At 33.1% G+C, this 18,841-nt stretch overlaps 1 long non-coding RNA gene across 1 annotated transcript in view; it reads left to right on the top strand.

Annotated features, from left to right (window-relative positions):
- LOC112674803 (uncharacterized) overlaps positions 1 to 5,349 on the top strand; it is a 167,615-nt gene extending 162,266 nt beyond the window's left edge. The window contains exon 6 of the long non-coding RNA XR_007401928.1: positions 5,068 to 5,349. This is a non-coding gene — a long non-coding RNA (uncharacterized LOC112674803). The remainder of the gene's footprint in view (positions 1 to 5,067) is intronic.
- Positions 5,350 to 18,841: the final 13,492 nt, after the last annotated feature.

The following is an 18,841-nucleotide window of genomic DNA, read 5'->3' as shown; positions in this document are numbered from 1 at the left end:
TGGAGACTACAGTAATATTTTTCATTTTGAATCTGATTTTGGCAATGTTTTTTCTATTCAGTCCAGTCAGAGATTGATCAACTATGCTGATTCTTTAGAAAATAATTAACATTTACTTTTGTAGTTTTTTGTTTGTTTCTATTTAATGTATTTTCACTTTTATTGTTATTATCTCCTTTTTCCTTATACTTCCCAGTTGATGCAGTCTTCTTTTGTAATTTTGTACAGTGGAAGCATAGATCATTGATTTACATTTTATTTTTCACAATATAAGCATTTAAAGCTTTGATTTGTTGCTAAACACTATTTTAGATTCATCTCATACATTTTTATTATTTTACTTTTACTTTCATCCACTTTGAACTCATATTTAATTTCCTTTGTGAGGTTGTTGACCTAAGGCTTATATAGTGAAACACAGATTAATTTCCAAATACTTGGGAATTTTCTCACAAATTCTTAAATACATTTCTAGTTTAGTTGTGTTTACTGTGTTCACAACACACTCTGATATAAAATCTTTGATATTAGGGCAGCCTGGGTGGCTCAACCATTTGGTGCCACCTTTGACCCCAGCATGATTCTGGAGACCTGGGATCACATCCCTCATCGGACTCCCCGCGTGGAGCCTGCTTCTCCCTTTGCCTGTGTCTCTGCCTCTCTTTCCTATGTGTTCTCAGAAATGAGTAAATAAAAAGTCTTAAAAATAAAATAAAATAAAATAAAATATTTGATTTTATTGAGACTTATTTTTTGTACACATGAAATAATTTTTAATTTGTGGTGTGTGGGCTTAGTGTTATTTACATATTCATTAAGTGAAAGTGATTACTGATATTATTTAAATAAAATATAACTTTACTTGATAGACTGTTTTTGTCTATCATTCCATTAATTTAAGAGGAAAGCCACTAAAATTTTCTATCATTGTTGCTTTTATTTTTTTTACAAGGAGTATTTTTGTTTAAGATTTTATTTCTTTATTCATTCATGAGAAACACAGAGAGAGAGGCATAGACATAGGCAGATAGAGAAGCAGACTTCTGGTAGGGAGCCTGATGTGGGACTCGATCCCAGGACCCCGCGATCATGACCTGAGCCAAAGGAAGATGCTCAACCACTAAGCCAGCTGAGTGCCCCTTATAGAGTTTTCAGTTTTAATGTATTTTGAAGTTATACTTTTAGTTGCATATATATTCAGGATTGTTATAGCTTTCTGTTACATGGCTCACTTATCATTATGAAACATCCTTAGTAATATTCTTCTACTACAATATTCCTATTTTAAAATATCTCTCCGGTAAAACGTATTTGACTATTACTTTTTAAATCTAGTAAAAATTTCTTTCAATTAAATAATTTTTGATGTAATTATTGATATGCTTGAGTCTACTATCTTGCTATTTGTTCTTTACTTGCTCTTTATTCCATTTTTCTTCTTCCCTGACTCTTGGACTAATTGAATTTTTTTGGTGTTTATTTTTTTATCTCATCTAATAGCTTTTTAGTTATGTTTGTTAATTAAATCATTTTTATTTTAGTATTTTCTTTAGGAATTACAATATGCATCTGTAACATCGCTCTCTAGCTTTGAATAAAATGAAATCAATGTATAATGCAATAATCTTATAATAGTATAATTTTATTTATTACTTTTTATCCCTTATGCTGTATTTGTTATATATTTGTTATATATATGATATATATCATAAACTCCATAATGTATTGTTTTTCTTGTTATTATTGCTTAAGTACTCAATTTTCCTTTAATGAAATTAATATAAAAGAAAACAGATTGTTAAAAATCACCCATTAGCTATTTCCAGTGATCTTTATTTTTTCTATCCTATATTTCACTTAAGCCTGAAGAACCTCCTTTAAAATGTCTCATAGTATAGTTCTGGATATGGCAAATGTTTTCAGCTTATATTCTCAGCCAGGATAATTTCCAAATAAGTACTACCCTTATGTAATTTAGAATGAGAGTTCACTTAGGACCTTTTAAATTAAAAAAAAAAATTATAAGTGTGTCCTTGAAGAAAGGCAGAATTAAACCATTCTCTTTTTATACTGCTACCAGAACAACAAATTACTTTGCTAAGCTATATTACAAATAATAGTGTGGTTTGCTTGTTAAAGATCATTCTACGTTCCTTTTCTCTTTCAAATAATAGTACTTTGAGAGAAGGGATACGAGTTTGGAAAGAAAAAAAATTGACATTTAAGAAATATAATTTTGAACCTTTATATATATATTTCTGTTTCTTATTATTATCCCATAATTCACTTTGTAATGAATATTCACTTTGCAGGTTTTTTGCTTTTTAGCTATGAATAGGGGGAAATATGTTTCACATTCTTTCAAATTATTGATAGTTTTAAGGATTGTTTTTTCTAAATCATTTTTATTTTTATAAGGCAATTTTATTTTTAAGGGAATAAGGCTTATTGAGTTTGTCATATGTAAATGCAAAATCCTACAAAATTACTTTTATTAAAAGAAATCTAAGTATCTGGTTCCTGTAGTGGATTTTTCAACTGCTTGAACCTCATGTTTAGTAAGTCTGTCAAACAAGGAGTGCTATTAAAAGATACGCAGCATTAGCTGACTCACAAAGGCTAATGGTTAAATTTCCTTAGCTCTTGTTTAGTTATTATGTTATAAAATAAGAACTACAAAAATAAACATTTATTTGTAGTCATAATAGCTGCCAGTTCTATCATGGTTTCTAAACGAGCATATAATTAACTAAAATAACAAGCTCACAAATATGTACTTGCAGTACAATTTTTGCTAGGTGGAAGCTGGTGAAGTGCAAAGTCCCATGCTGTTACAAATGTTGTTAATATTAAATATCTCTTGGCACTTTTAACCTCTATTAACAAAAATAAGTAAAACTGAAAAAATATTAATGTACTCATATCATTTTGCTTTCTATCAAAAAATATTTTTGCATTTTCTACTGAAAAGGCAAACATTTTATTTCCAATAGCTCTTTCCCTTTCAATCGCAAAGAATTTCCTTTAGAAATGATTAGATTGAAATAATGTATTTTGCTATTTCAAATATCTGTTCATTTACTTTTAAAAATTTTGTTTGTTAAAAATCTTTATTAATTTAGTTGGTCATGGTAATTATTACTACATTAGCAATGAGTATCCTCTAGAATAAATAAAAACCCCTTTAATTAGTAATGGTGCTATTGGGAATAAACTATTTCTTCAAAGGATTCAAAGAATAAATATTGACTATATCTTGGCCTTTATTTTTTTGTTTTTGTTTTTGTTTTTTAAAGATTTTATTTATTTATTCATGAGAGACACAGAGAGAGACAGAGAGGCAGAGACACATGCAGAGGAGAAGCAGGCCCCATGCAGGAAGCCTGATGTGGGACTCGATTCCGGGACTCCAGGATCATGTCCCAGCCAAGGACAGACACTAAACCACTGAACCACCCAGGGATCCCTATATCTTAGCCTTTGGATGATACATAATCTTTGAGGTACAATGGCCACTAATTTTTTAAATTAATTAATTAATTATTTTAAAAAGAGAGAGAGCAGGTAGGTGAGCAGAGGGAGAGAGACAAGCAGACTACATGCCGAGAAGGGCTTGATCCCACAACCCTGAGATTATGACTTGAGGAAAGATCAGGAGTTGGACACTTAACCAACTGAGCTTCCCAGGCACCCCACAATGGTCACTAATTTTTCTGGAAATTCTTATTTTGCTTTTTATTACAGTGAGGCAAATTACAACTCATAGTTGTTTACTACTTCTTAAAACTGGAAATAAAATAGTACCTAACTCATTATTAGTTGTTGAAACTTCATATGTGTAGTCACATATCGTAAAGATTTAGTGCATACGTCTTTGCCCTGTTGCCTGGTGTATAGCAAGTTCATAGTAACTGCTACCTCTTCCTCTTCTTTCTTTTATTTACTCCCCTCCTCTTCCTTCGCCTCTCCCTGCTTTTATTATCTCACTACTCAGTTATAGTACTTTCACTTTATTATGTGTGTAACCTAAGAATCAATATACTGAGATGATACCCATTATTCATCAAATGACATTGTGTCCATATATATATATCTCATAAGTTATTTATATAAATCTTTTTAAAATTAACACCCATTTGGGGGCATCTGTATGGCTCAGTCAGTTGAACATCTGACTCTTGATTTCTGCTCAGGTCATAATCTCAGGGTGGTGGGATTGGCCAGCCTTGGACTCCATGCTCAGCATGAATTCTGCTAGAGATTCTAATCTCCTCTTTCTTCCTCTGTCCCTCCCTCTGTCTCTAAATAAATAAAAGTCTTTTAAAAAATAGTAAATTAACACCTATTTGGCTGATGAGGTTTGTGAATGGTTAATTACCTTACTTAGGGTTACATAGGTATTGGCAATGGAGGTTAAATTTGAATCAGGTTTTGTGTTATATACTATATTAAATTTGCTTTTAATTTTAAATATTAAATTTTATACATAATCTAATATATGAAAAAAATCTAGATAGATAAAAATGATCATTTTTATTCTTTTTCTGTGCCTTTGTTAACCTCTCAATATATTTCGCCCTTATCATTCTTTTTAAAAATTTACTTGTCATACCATATGTGTATATATGCATATACAAATATATCTGGCATATTATATATGTATATATACACATTACTCTGCAACTTACTTTCCTCATTTTACAACAAAGCACATTGCAAACCTCTCTCTAGCTCAATAGACACAGACCAATCCATCTTTGTTATACCAATTCATCCTTAACAGCTGTACAATTTTTCTTTGTAAGAATATGTATCACAAATTTTTAGTCCATTTCCTTCTGTGTGGGTATTTATGTTATTTTTAGTTTTGTCACTATAAGCAATGTTTCAATAGATAGAGCTATACATTTTTATTTGTATGTTTATATACTCATATATTTATTTCTAGATAATATATTTCTAAAAGTGGAATTACTTTATCAATTGATGTTTGTGTTTTAATTTTTGGAAAATACTTTCAAATTACTTTCTATAATGGCTAAATCTGTTTTTTTTTTTTTTTTTTAGATTTTATTTCATTCATTCATGAAAGACACACAGGGAGAGGCAGTGACACAAGCAGAAGGAGAAGCAGGCTCCATGCAGGAATCCCGATGCGGGACTCAATCCCAGAACCCCAGGATCACGCCCTGAGTCGAAGGCAGACGCTCAACCACTGAGCCACCCAGGCGCCCCTAGAATGGGCTAAATCTATCACATCTCTACTAGAAGTGTTTTGGCTCTGCGTTCTTACTATTATTAGAAGCAATCATCATTTAATATTGTCTCAATGTCTTGGGAGAAATGGTGTCTCATTATTGCTTCAATTTAAAGTTGAAAACACATTCAAACATTTTATTGCCTTTTACAATTTCTTTTTTTTTTTTTTTTCCTTTTACAATTACTTGATCAGAAATCTTATTTGTACTTTTCACCTGTTTTCTCTTGGATTGTTTATGTTTTTCTTATCAATATGCAGATAATATGCATACTTAGCATCTAGGATAGATATTTTAACATTGTTTACATATTTTTTCTAACTAAATTTTTGAAATTTAAGATTGTTAGCAGTATCTATATGTTTTGAGGCCTCTTGTCCTTTTTAAGAAAGTCTTTACATCCTAATGGTGGACAAATGTTTTCTAATTTTGTTTTCTGAAACTTATATTAACTTATTTTTACTTTTACATATTTAATGTACTTATTTATTGATCACAGAATATGCATGAAGCCAAGTTATAGGTGCTTGGAAAGCCTGAGTATTAAAAAATAAAACAGAACAATGAACAATTGACAGAATTGTGGTATGTATTACAGGAAAAGTACTATGGAGCAGAGTATGGGGATCAAAGTATAGAGAAGCAGGTATCAGTGCCTAGTTATAAATCTAAATGGAATGGCCAGGTAGCCCTCATAGAAAAGTAAAATTTTAACAAATACTTGAAATTTGTAAAGAAATGAGATGGGAATATAGTTACCTGAAGAATTTTCCAAGCAAGGGAGTTAATGCATAGGTTTTAAGTAGGATGCCTGTTGTGGAAGGAAAAGTGGAAGTACAGTGTACTTGAAATAGAATGAGAGGAGGGGAGGGGAGTAGGAAATGAGGTTAGAGAAGCAATAGGAGTTGTGATAGCAACAATGAGAAAAAGGTTGGAAGAGTAGAGGAAATTAAGTCAGGCCGTTCAGACCATTGGCAGGAATTTGACTCTATAAATGAAATGGGAAGCACTAGCAGGGTTTTGTGGAAAGGAATAATTTGATCTGAATTATTGTTTCAAAAGATCATTCTCAGTGTTTTACTGAGAGTATGTTTTAGAGAGACAAGAATGAAAACAGGAAGACTACTTAGGGGGCTAGTATAATCTAGATGAGGGGGAATAGCACCCCAACTAGAAAAGTAGCAATGGGTATAACAAAAAGTGGTCACATCATATAAAGGTAGGACCAGGATTTTCTGATAGACTAAGACACTATATGAAAGAAAGAAAGGCATTGAGAATGTCTCAGAAGTTTTTTAACTGAGTGACTGGAAAAATGGACTTATAAAACCTGAGATGAGGAAGATGATGGGTAGTGCAGAGTTGTGTATGGAAGAGAGAAGAGAAGGGAAGTTCAGCTGCAGCACTGTTCTGTGAAGGGTGTCTCACAGACTGGTTATTTCACTAAACATAATGTCCTCCAGATTCATCCCTGTTGTCACAAATAGCAGTATTTTCACTACATTTTCTTTATTCACCGATGGATGCATATATCTGGCATTTTCCAACGTTTTATTTTTCCCTCATTAACATTTTAGTATTGGTTCTAAGCCAGTTACATTGCAGAGAACACAGTGTCAGTTCAACTATGAAATTGCTTATGTGTGATTGCAAGTAAAAAAACTATTTTGCAGTTTTTTGTTTGCAATAACATAACATTGAAATACATACATACACACTTGTATACATATACATTATAAAAACACAATTAAGTCAAGTTTCCTAAACATTTTTTAAGCCTTTTGATCAATTATTCTGATTCTGTGGTTTCTTGTTTTATGCTAAAGAGTTAAAGAAAGAATTCTATTAAAACTTTTTAATAGAGTTATAGATTTATTTGTTTTTTCTATAATCTTTTTCTTCATATGCTGTAAATCTGTTTTTATGTTACAAAAATTATAATTGTTATGAATTTCTATTAATTAAATCTTTCATCACAGTGACATGCCCCCTCTTTCTCTAGGAATATTTTTTGCACTAATGTCTTGTATTAATACTGTTATATCAGTTTATTTTAATTTGCCTTTATAGAAGTTTGCATAAGTTTACAAAGAATGTAAACTTTTTGCATTCTTTACTTTTATTTTTCTGTATCTTAATGTCTTGTAAACAAAAAGCAGAATTGTGATCTTTTAAATCAAGTGTAGCAAACTTTGCTTTTAGTGTTTTATCTATTTATCTTTAATGTAACTACAAATCTAATTTAATTTAAATTTATTTTACTGAAGCCTTTCTATTTTCACCCTTGTTATAGTCTCCTTTGTTCAATCATTTTCTACTTCAAAAATATTTTGTGTGTTTAAGCTAGAAAGTAGCACATGAATCATGTTAAAGTCCCATGCTAAGTGGACTCTTTACAAGGTCTTTTGATTCCTATTTATTGCTTTCTTGGTTATATACTACAATGGGGTTTGTAAATATATGTAAATACCAATAAATGATAGTATATTTTCCCTTTTCTTCTCCTTTATCTCTTTTTTGCAAGATATTGGTGTACACTTTTCTTTTGGAACTCCCTTTGGAAAAAAAAACAAAAAACAAAAAACTCCCTTTGAGGGGATTCCTGGGTGGCTCAGCAGTTTAGTGCCTGCCTTCGGCCCAGGGCATGATCCTGGAGTCCCAGGATCGAGTCCCACATCAGGCTCCCTGCATGGAGCCTGCTTCTCCCTCTGCCTGTGTCTCTGCCTCTCTCTATCTCTCTGTGTCTCTCATGAATAAATAAATAAAATCTTAAAAAAAAAAAAGAACTCCCTTTGGATTTTCTTTTACTGCAGATTTCCTGAAAATGTATGATCACAATTTTATGTGTCTAAAACTGAATGTACTGAACCTTTATCATTAATAAATATTTGAATTGGACATAGAATTTCAATTTAACGGTTATTTTCCTTCAGCATTTAGAGATATTATTTCATTATCTTCTAGTTTTTATTGAATTGCTTGATCAGCTCTCATCGTTGTTTTCCCTTTGAAGATGATCAATTTTTTATTCCGTGGTTGCCTGTAATATAGTTGGCCTTAGTTCTTTGATTTTCAAAAGTATTATTATCATGTGATTTGAAATACATTTTCCTTTTCTTTTAAAAACTTGGTTCTCAGGACTTCCTGAATTTGTGGCTGATGGCAGTCACTACTTTTGGAAAGTTCTCAGTTTACCATTCATTCATTATTCAGCGTGTCCCATCCCCTCACCCCTCTCCTTTGGGGACTCTGAAATGTGCATTTTATATTTTCACATTATCCCTTATATTATTGTCTCTTTCTTCCTTATTTTTCCTGTTTTTTTTCCTCTCCCTATTTAAGCCTGAATATTTTCTTCTTTCAGACTGTGGTTCACACTACCTGCTGAGTTCCTACTTTTAATTATTGTTACTCTTAATTCTAAACTTCCTATTTAATTCTTTTCTAAATACACTATGTTTCTGCACAAATTTCCAAAGACATTTTAAAAATCCTGAAAATTTTAATTTAACTATTTTATATTTTATTAACCTGTGTCTAATGACTTTAATAATTGGAGAACCTGTGGCTCTTGTTCTTCTGTTGGTTGTTACTGCCATCCATGTATCTTAGTCTCTCTGGTCATTGTTTACTTATAATTTTGTGATGTGCATTATATTCTTAAAATTTGAAATCATTTGTGGCTGAGGATGTCATCTTCATACTCAAAGGTTTTACATTTACTTCTCTCATGTGCCTAGAGCACTAATAGTCTGAGAATATCTTAAACCAATTTCAGGCATTAAGATGATTTGGAGTTGGGCCATAGTCCTTCAGAGAGCCAGACTACTTCAAGCTTAGCTTTTTTCCCAATAGAATGGCTCAGTTAGGTCCCAAGCAAATTCAAGATGTTTATCAGACTCTCTCATGCTTAGGGTGGCTGTATTCTCTCACCTTTGCCCTTTCAGCATAAGGAACCTGACAATTGATGTGCCCAGAGCCTCTTAGAATTAGCAAACATCCTAAAGTTGAAAAATTTCTAAATGTTGAGTACTTATGTCTGAATTTCTGTCTTCTCTTGGAACTCAGCTTGGTAATTGTTTATTTCTTAACCCTCCTGTGCCTTCAAACAGAATTTTCCCTCTAGTTTTCTTCAGAAGTGGGGTTAGTCTGAATGATCTAATCTGCAATTGACAAAATCATAAATCTTTATTGATTTTTAATAAGAAACAAAGGTATTTATATAAAGAGAAATAACATAGTTTCTAAATGGTCTTAACATTTTGAAAATCTATTGAGGCACCAACTAGTCTAAAGTTCAGACTTATTAACCTATGGGTGTTTTAGTAATGACATCATTTTATTTCATTCTACTATATAAATGTTTGACATGGAACATCTGTTACTCTATGTGTAGATTGTCAGTACTTTCTTGCTTCTCTTTTGATAATCAGCTAAGTTAGTGATTTAATGCGTTCTTTTTTTCAAATGTTCAAGTCATTTATACCTGATGTTTCAATTTTACTTCTAATTCCATTACTAAATTCTTTTAATGTAAAGCCTCCTCCAGGTGGTAAATTAAAAAAAAAAAATAGAGAGAGAGAGTTTATTATAAAGGTGATGTGAAGTAATTATTAGTAAAATTCCTTAAAAATTTTTGTGTAAACTGTATTTATATCTTTTATTTATATATATTCTTACTTTTTCAGATTCTATTTAGTTGCAGCAGATAAATAGTAATTGTCATTTATCATAATATATTGTGGAGATTTTCTGTATGCTTTTCTTGTTTTTCCTCCTAAAGTTAATCCTTAATACTAATTTGACTATGAAATCACATTAGAATCTAGATAGGTTTAGAATTTTTAAATCTTTTGAATGTCATCTGTTTCAGAAATCTATTTCCCAGAGAAGCTTAATTTCCATTTTCTATCACTTAAAGATATATTTAAAGCAGTTGCTCATTCAATTTCTTTAAAAACCTTTAACAATTTGTGAGTCTTTAGGGTAAGCAGGTGCCAATATCATTGGTTAACTATCATCTATGATATTTATTTGGACAATCCTCAAGTTACATAAATTGATCTTCAGAGAGACTGTTATTTATAATTTCATCATTTAATGTTGTCAATACAAAACATATACTGATAGTTATTATGTTGACTTAGGAGTTGAAGATCAGTTTTAGAATTTATTATCAGGTTTTTAAACTTAACTGTACCCTAAAATAAACATGGCATAGCTTGTATGGTAGAAAAATTATCTTTATTTGTTTCTTAAGTGGGAGACCTCTGTATATCTAATGTGATTTTCTTTTTATTGAATAAATTTTCCTTTAAAATAACAAGCTTGGGATTATGTATCAGAACAACTACTGAGGTTTTTGCTCTTTATTGTTTATCCTGAAATTAAACATATGCTTATTGAATTATTTTGGTTCCATAGAGGAATTAATTATCATAGAAGATGACAACAGCATTTTGGCAGCTAGGGTTTGTGGCCTTTAACACCAAGTGTGTTCTTTGCTGTTTGCTGAGGGTAAATGATTAATGTTGCAAACTTCTCCCTCAAGGATTTTTTCTCCAGAGAGATAGTCAGACAGACTATCCAGAGAGATAGTCAGATAGAAGTAAATAATGATGATGCAATATGATAACAACTCTACTAGAGCTTTGATTGCAAGATGACATCACAGGGCAAGAGTAGAGGTGAAGACTGATTTTGTTTTCTAGAGATAATAGAACTCTTAACTGGGTAAAAGATATTTGGGCTAATTTTGGAAAAACAATAATACTACTAACAGCAACATAATAATAAATTATTATTAATCAAAAATTTCACATATATAGATGTTTTATTTTAATACAAACATTATAGGAGGCATTCCAATATTGCACTTTTATTAGTGAGTAGATAAGCCTTAGAGAATTAAGTAAGTTGACAAAGATTACCCAAGTGGTCAATGTGAATTTGGACTTTGCATGGTCTAAATTCAGAACCTGTATATTTAACAGCTATGCTAGACTGTCTCCCATTATGATGGAAAAAAATTAGGAAGAAGGTTAAGTTGGTAAATGACTTTTTCAACACAAGCAATACTATTGAGATGGAGAAGATAGGACAAGGTATGGGAGACAAGGTATGTTTTGTTTTTTTTGTTTTTTTGTTTTTATTTTTTTTAATTTATTTTTATTTATTTATTTATTTATTTTTATTGGTGTTCAATTTACTAACATACAGAATAACCCCCAGTGCCCGTCACCCATTCACTCCCACCCCCCGCCCTCCTCCCCTTCCAACACCCCTAGTTCGTTTCCCAGAGTTAGCAGTCTTTACGTTCTGTCTCCCTTTCTGATATTTCCCACACATTTCTTCCCCCTTCCCTTATATTCCCTTACACTATTATTTATATTCCCCAAAGGAATGAGAACATATAATGTTTGTCCTTCTCCGACTGGCTTACTTCACTCAGCATAATACCCTCCAGTTCCATCCACGTGGAAGAAAATGGTGGGTATTTGTCATTTCTAATAGCTGAGTAATATTCCATTGTATACATAGACCACATCTTCTTTATCCATTCATCTTTCGTTGGACACCGAGGCTCCTTCCACAGTTTGGCTATCGTGGCCATTGCTGCTATAAACATCGGGGTGCAGGTGTCCCGGCGTTTCACTGCATCTGCATCTTTGGGGTAAATCCCCAGCAGTGCAATTGCTGGGTCGTAGGGCAGGTCTATTTTTAACTGTTTGAGGAACCTCCACACAGTTTTCCAGAGTGGCTGCACCAGTTCACATTCCCACCAACAGTGTATGAGGGTTCCCTTTTCTCCACATCCTCTCCAACATTTGTTGTTTCCTGCCTTGTTAATTTTCCCATTCTCACTGGTGTGAGGTGGTATCTCATTGTGGTTTTGATTTGTATTTCCCTGATGGCAAGTGATGCAGAGCATTTTCTCATGTGCATGTTGGCCATGTCTAGGTCTTCCTCTGTGAGATTTCTGTTCATGTCTTTTGCCCATTTCATGATTGGATTGTTTGTTTCTTTGGTGTTGAGTTTAATAAGTTCTTTTTAGATCTTGGAAACTAGCCCTTTATCTGATATGTCATTTGCAAATATCTTCTCCCATTCTGTAGGTTGTCTTTGAGTTTTGTTGACTGTATCCTTTGCTGTGCAAAAGCTTCTTATCTTGATGAAGTCCCAATAGTTCATTTTTGCTTTTGTTTCTTTTGCCTTCGTGGATGTATCTTGCAAGAAGTTACTATGGCCGAGTTCAAAAAGGGTGTTGCCTGTGTTCTTCTCTAGGATTTTGATGGAATCTTGTCTCACATTTAGATCTTTCATCCATTTTGAGTTTATCTTTGTGTATGGTGAAAGAGAGTGGTCTAGTTTCATTCTTCTGCATGTGGATGTCCAATTTTCCCAGCACCATTTATTGAAGAGACTGTCTTTCTTCCAATGGATAGTCTTTCCTCCTTTATCGAATATTAGTTGCCCATAAAGTTCAGGGTCCACTTCTGGATTCTCTATTCTGTTCCACTGATCTATGTGTCTGTTTTTGTGCCAGTACCACACTGTCTTGATGACCACAGCTTTGTAGTACAACCTGAAATCTGGCATTGTGATGCCCCCAGATAGGGTTTTCTTTTTTAAAATTCCCCTGGCTATTCGGGGTCTTTTCTGATTCCACACAAATCTTAAAATAATTTGTTCTAACTCTCTGAAGAAAGTCCATGGTATTTTGATAGGGATTGCATTAAACGAGTATATTGCCCTGGGTAACATTGACATTTTCACAATATTAATTCTGCCAATCCATGAGCATGGAATATTTTTCCATCTCTTTGTGTCTTCCTCAATTTCTTTCAGAAGTGTTCTATAGTTTTCAGGGTATAGATCCTTTACATATTTGGTTAGGTTTATTCCTAGGTATCTTATGCTTTTGGGTGCAATTGTAAATGGGATTGACTCCTTAATTTCTCTTTCTTCAGTCTCATTGTTAGTGTATAGAAATGCCACTGACTTCTGGGCATTGATTTTGTATCCTGCCACGCTACCAAATTGCTGTATGAGTTCTAGCAATCTTGGGGTGGAGACTTTTGGGTTTTCTATGTAGAGTATCATGTCATCCCAAGACACAAGAGTCCAGGGCCAGATGGCTTCCCAGGGGAATTTTATCAAACGTTTAAAGAAGAAACCATACCTATTCTCCTAAAGCTGTTTGGAAAGATAGAAAGAGATGGAGTACTTCCAAATTCGTTCTATGAGGCCAGCATCACCTTAATTCCAAAACCAGACAAAGACCCCACCTAAAAGGAGAATTACAGACCAATATCCCTGATGAACATGGATGCAAAAATTCTCAACATGATACTGGCCAATAGGATCCAACAATACATTAAAAAAATTATTCACCATGACCAAGTAGGATTTATCCCTGGGACACAAGGCTGGTTCAACACCCGTAAAACAATCAATGTGATTCATCATATCAGCAAGAGAAAAACCAAGAACCATATGATCCTCTCATTGGATGCAGAGAAAGCATTTGACAAAATACAGCATCCATTCCTGATCAAAACTCTTCAGAGTGTAGGGATAGAGGGAACATTCCTCGACATCTTAAAAGCCGTCTATGAAAAGCCCACAGCAAATATCATTCTCAATGGGGAAGCACTGGGAGCCTTTCCCCTAAGATCAGGAACAAGACAGGGATGTCCACTCTCACCACTGCTGTTCAACATAGTACTGGAAGTCCTAGCCTCAGCAATCAGACAACAAAAAGACATTAAAGGCATTCAAATTGGCAAAGAAGAAGTCAAACTCTCCCTCTTCGCCGATGACATGTTTTTTTGTTTTTAATTTATTTTTTATTGGTGTTCAATTTACTAACATACAGAATAACCCCCAGTGCCCGTCACCCATTCACTCCCACCCCCCAAGGTATGTTTTGTTAAACATACTGTCATTGCATGGTGATTACTCAGATAATGAGAGAGAGAAAGGAAGGAAAGTATACATTTAGCTTTAACAATTTGCAATTGCTGAAGAATATGCCACTGATTTGTGGAGGACAATGGCTTATTGTTCCAGAGATATTCATACCAAATGTTAGGATTTGTGCCTATTGGTCTGTTTCTTAATTTTTTTTAAAGCTTTGTAATATCAACCGATTAAAATACTCAATATAATACTGAACTTGTGTGGAACACTGTTTCTTGATCTTAAATATGTTTTACTGTGATAAGCAGTGAGTCTGGATGTACAGTTGGGGCACACTGGTACCAGAAATGCAGAGAGAGTTGGCATGGGGTGACCTGCATAACAGCATGTCCAACAGCAGATGGCTGTCTGTGGTAACCTGAATGTGCTCAATTTTCACCATCCTGGGAGTAGGAATCAAATCCAATTGACAAGCCTGGCTTCTCCTTGCCCATATCTGCTTATCTACCACCTTAAACCTCCGCAAATATCTAAACCAATCACCTACCTAGCAGTCCTCCAGGATCATTCCAAAAGGGCCCAGGTACACTCTTCTTCTTTGGTTTCCTTGTTGGAAGACAACTTTTGAGGTAATGAAACCACTATTGTTCAACTCATTCAAACTGCTTCTGGAAATCCATCTTTATATATGTGAAATATTTTAAAGATAGAATCTTAAATCCTTAACTTCCTTTCCAATTTCAAAATTCTATGTTCCTGTGATCCTATGTCATGAATAGAATTATCTGGAAACTGTGACTCCCAAGACTACACATTCACAGGGGCTGAAGAGTAAGATAGTTCTGCTTAGATCCAAATCTTTCATTCATTGGAATAGATGTAAAAGCAGTCATCAATTGCCTTCATAAACCTTGGAGTTGCAAGTGGCCTATCTCTTCTTGATAGCACTAATTGGTGTCTTGAGTCACAAAGATATAAGAAGACAAGGTGCTGTGTTTTGGGGTTAGACTTAATACGTTTTGGGCTTAAACTTAATATGTTTAAATTTAATACTTAAAATGATATGGATAAAAATTTCTCAAAGATACATTTCTTGTTTCTAAGAAGAAATAGCTAAATTAATCAAGAAGTTCATTAATCTGCACTACCCCTACAGCTTGTTTTTTCTTGTTTTTTTTTTTTCTTCCTTTTCTTCTTTTCAAGGAAAGAATATTTTAACCAGACTAAAGCCTATGTCTTCAAACTTTCTTTGGCTTATTAGAGGCCTAAAGACTATGATAATTATGAGACAAATGACCTTCTTTGTGTAGCAGTTGTCAAAGGCCATCTGTATGTCTGAAGGGAAGATAAGAAGGAACATATCAAATGTCTGAATTTAAAGTGAGAACAAATAGCATATGAATTTGTGTTATACTTCTAAGAGAATAATCCAATATTCAGCATTAATAAAAAGGACTTCAGCAATATTGTTGGAGTCTTATCCACTATGAATGAAAACCTACCAATACAGGTAACATAGAGTTTGAAACTGAGAAATAATGAGCAATAAGAGAAATGTGCATGATTTAAAATAGCTGTGGCATAATTATAAACAATATGTGTTTCCAGCAAATGACACTACTAGTGAAACAATCTGGTGTAAAGAAGTCAGAATTATTAGATAGAAATATCCTAAGGCAGAACGTCTAAGGCTGTATATTACTACCCAAGCAGAAATAGCTATCCAAACTATCCAACAGAGTTACCTTTCCTTAGACATTCCAAGAAGTTGCAGATTTACTGCTCATGCATTATCTTTAATAATTCTGAAAAATGGAAGTCAGAAATAACATTTAGCTGCCCCAGTTTCTTTTTTTTTGTAATAAATGCAGATTATTTATTTATTTATTTATTTATTATTTATTTATTTTATTTAAATTCAATTTGCCAACATATAGTATAACACCCAGTGCTCATCTCATCATGTGCCCACCTTAATGCCTATCACCCAGTTACCCCATCCCCCCACTCACCTCTCCTTCTGCAACTCTTTGTTTCTCAGAATTAGAAGTCTCTCATGGTTTGTCTTCCTAATTTTTCCCACTCAGTTTCCCTCCTTTCCCTTATAGTCCCTTTCACTATTTCTTATATTCCACATATAAATAAGCCACAGAGAGAAAAATGAAAGTGGACCATTCTCTTATGCACAAAGATAAACTCAAAATGGTTGAAAGAGCTAAAAACCTACAGTTGGGAGAAGACATTTGCAAATGACATAGCAGATAAAGGGCTAGTATCCAAGATCTATAAAGAACTTATCGAACTCAACACCCAAGAAACAAACAATCCAGTCATGAAATGGGCAGAAGACTTGAACAGACATTTCTCCAAAGAATATCTACACATGGCCAACAAGCACATGAAAAAATATTCCACATCACTTGCCATCAGGAAAATACAAATCAAAATACAACGGTATACCACTTTATCTGCAGTTAAGTAAAGTTTCGACTACCTAAAAGTGGTCTATTCTCCTATTGACTTTATGTCAGTGAGATTGGTCAAAATTAACAAGATAGGAAGCAACAAATGTTGGTAGGATGTGGAGAAAGGGGAACCTCTTGCACTGTTGGTGGGAATGCAAGCTGGTGCAGCCACTCTGGAAAACAGTGTGGAGGTTCCTCAAGAAGTTAACAATAGAGCTGCCCTAGTTTCTTTAAATAATGATTGAATTGAAAAGAGATGTTTGCTTGCATGTGGCATCAAAATTAACAGTCTTCTACACATTTCCACATATAGAAAATAATTATCATCAGTAATGACACCTTGAAATAGATGGAGAAAGCTATGTTAAACAATGATTGATGCCTAAATAGACACTCTCTCAAATCAAATCTTTTTTTTTTTTTTTTAAGATTTCATTTATTTTCTAGAGACACACAGAGAGAGGCAGAGACATAGGCAAAGGGAGAAGCAGGCTCCCTGCAAGAAGCCTGATGCAGGACTCAATCCCAGGACCTGAGATTAGGACCTGAGCCAAAGGTTGACTTTCAATCACTGAGCCATCCAGGCACTCCTCTCAAGGCAAATTTAAAACAAAACTATAGCAGCCAGTAGGAATAGGATTCAACTGAATGCATAGAATATGATACAAGCTAGCATAATATTCAGTCAAAATATCCCCTTAAAGTGTTACATAATAACATTATACCATATCCCATATATTTCATGTCAAAATGTGTATATCTTTCTTTATTGAAGCTAACACGACTAGTGTTCTTCCATACTATCAATTATAATATAGCAAGTTCACTATTATAAACAAACCCTATGTGTTATTTGAAGATAGTAAAGCCAATCCATCATTATAATGATTCAATAGGCTATGTTATTTGAAATTCACCACTTAAGAGACCTTGAATGGTTTTTACATAAACTTCTTTTTACTTTCTTTAAGCATTTTGAGCAACCATTTATCTTTCAGATAGACTGTCAAGCAAACTACAGATACGTCTTTGTATGTAATATTACAGAGAAGTTATAAAAAGGACTTCATAGTTCAATAATAGTAATGTGATATAATCTAACAATAATTGTAATGTGATACAATCTAACAATAGCCATTGACTCTGGAACTGAAGCAAGCATCGTCTCAATTGATAATATCATGAAAGGAATAAAAATAATGTTGTATAAGGGAAAAGAACAATGTCAGATATAACTTGAAGTGAGGTGTTAGGGTTTGTCATGTTTTATCACTGTACAAAATGGGGTCTAAATCTCCAGGATGTTTTAAGATTGCTTTAAAAAAAATATTAGCATTATTTTATCATGACTCCATATAAAAGATACCATATACATTTACAAATTCTGTTCTTTAGGCTAAAATGTTTCAAGAATTTTCAGTATTTCCTTTGCTTATTTAATTTTTAAGGAATTAATTTTAGTAGAGAATTAAACTAAATATATTAATTAATCATATTAGAATTAACTATAATATAATTATATAAATTGCAATAGAATTTAATATAATGCTAGCACTGATGACAATGAAAACATTGTTCCCTACCTCCTCACTCCATCCTAGCATTACCAACCCCATGTAATGGGGAAAAACTAATGGGGGTTCTAATCTATTGTTTACAATTTTTAAAGCAAAATATTTTATGTTTTCTAATAATTTTCCATTTTCATGTTGCCTGTGAGTACTATATATTTCCAAATTACTCAATTTTGCTTTTATTGGCCATCTTTTTTTGTAAGGGCCTTATTATTGCACACACTATTTGATGCATTTGTTGGATACTTGGACAACTCTGATCAGCATTTTAAAAATATTCTTAATATTTTATTTTAAACACAGTGAGGCTTTTAAAAAATAATTTTAGGGGGATTTACAGCTTTGCATGTAAACTTATACAGAAGAGAATTTATAATTACAGTGCTGACACAATGAATACTATAAAAGCAGGAAGAGTCTTGCTATAAAAATGCTTATGATTGCTTTGGCTTGCTTTGCAGAGCTTGTGCTCCAGGACTGCTACAGCAGGAGCAGTTGTGGTTGCTGATAATAGTGTGCTTTACATAGGATTCTTATCTGCTCATCAGATGCTATTTTTACATTATTGCTGAAACTTTTTTCTTCTATACTTAAAGTGCCATTCACTTTATATTTCCATTCA

This window comes from Canis lupus, chromosome 14 (assembly GCF_003254725.2).
Source record: "Canis lupus dingo isolate Sandy chromosome 14, ASM325472v2, whole genome shotgun sequence".
Lineage (NCBI taxonomy): Eukaryota > Metazoa > Chordata > Mammalia > Carnivora > Canidae > Canis > Canis lupus.
The sequence above is the reverse complement of the archived record's forward strand: the minus strand, read 5'-3'. Positions and strand labels throughout refer to the sequence as shown.